A 272-nucleotide genomic window follows, 5' to 3' on the forward strand; every position below is an offset into this window, starting at 1 on the left:
CACACCCGAGCCCAAAAGTTGTGAAGTCCCTTCACGAACTAGCCTGCCGGGCAAGAACTGGCAGCTTGGTCTGACTTTAAATATTAATTTAACCAAGCACACAGAAAAATCTATACACAGAAAATTCAATAAGCAGCAATTCCACCCAGATGAGTTTGGCACCTCTGTGCTTGTCTGCCTTCATATTGGTGATGACTACCAATTCTCCAGAAAGTTAGGCGTCTTACTGGAGTGCCCATCAAATGGACACACACACACACACACACACACAC

Source organism: Gavialis gangeticus, unplaced genomic scaffold (genome assembly GCF_001723915.1).
Source record: "Gavialis gangeticus isolate Ggan-Ray unplaced genomic scaffold, GavGan_comp1, whole genome shotgun sequence".
In the NCBI taxonomy this organism is placed as follows: Eukaryota; Metazoa; Chordata; order Crocodylia; family Gavialidae; genus Gavialis; species Gavialis gangeticus.